The following is a 785-nucleotide window of genomic DNA, read 5'->3' as shown; positions in this document are numbered from 1 at the left end:
GTTGGTTTCTTTTCCACCTTAGACATTCCGAATTCGTTCAAAATATGCTAATTTAAAACACAGAATTCTTTCAGTGTTCCTCCGGGGTTTTTGGACATGGACTGTTTCTTCAATTTAATAGTGTTCGCTTTATTTTTGTGGAAACGAAACATGTTTTGCAAGTTATGGATCATTTCTACACTCTTTCTTCAAATATTTCTCGTATTCCAGCTGTGCGCAGGCGTTTAGTTTTTCGCATCGTGTTTTTACATATTCGTAATTAAAATTTTTTTAATAAAATCAATTGGTGGTAGTTCATGATTGTGTGTGGATTAATATCACAACACTGAAGATTAGGCAATAACCTTTTTCATCTATTAAAAAGCAACACTTACGGGGCAATGTTTATTGTAAGAACATTTTTCTATGAATCGACATACTTTAAGCATTGTTGACGCTATTTCCATTTCAATGAGGAAATAGCGTCAATGACTTTATTTCCAAATTTTTGTTGACTTTATTTCGCTTTTGAAAAGGTAATAAAGTCAATTGACTTTATTTCGCACCAGGGTGGGAAATAAAGTCAATGGACCTTATTTCCATTGACCTTATTACCTGTCACCAAATATAAACTGTACAGAGTAAATTATATGTACATATGTTTACCAGTATATTTTATTTCGATTTCCTACCATCTCGAACATACCACTTCATGCCGAGTATAGGTCCAAAGGGATATTTCACCACCAATTTCTTAGCGAGGGAATGCTGGGAGGAGTTTGGAATAGGGGTCCTGTTAACCCTCT

Source organism: Rhagoletis zephyria, unplaced genomic scaffold (genome assembly GCF_001687245.7).
Source record: "Rhagoletis zephyria isolate East Lansing unplaced genomic scaffold, Rhagoletis_zephyria_1.1 Rzeph_scaffold_01033, whole genome shotgun sequence".
Classification (NCBI taxonomy): Eukaryota; Metazoa; Arthropoda; class Insecta; order Diptera; family Tephritidae; genus Rhagoletis; species Rhagoletis zephyria.
The sequence above is the reverse complement of the archived record's forward strand: the minus strand, read 5'-3'. Positions refer to the sequence as shown.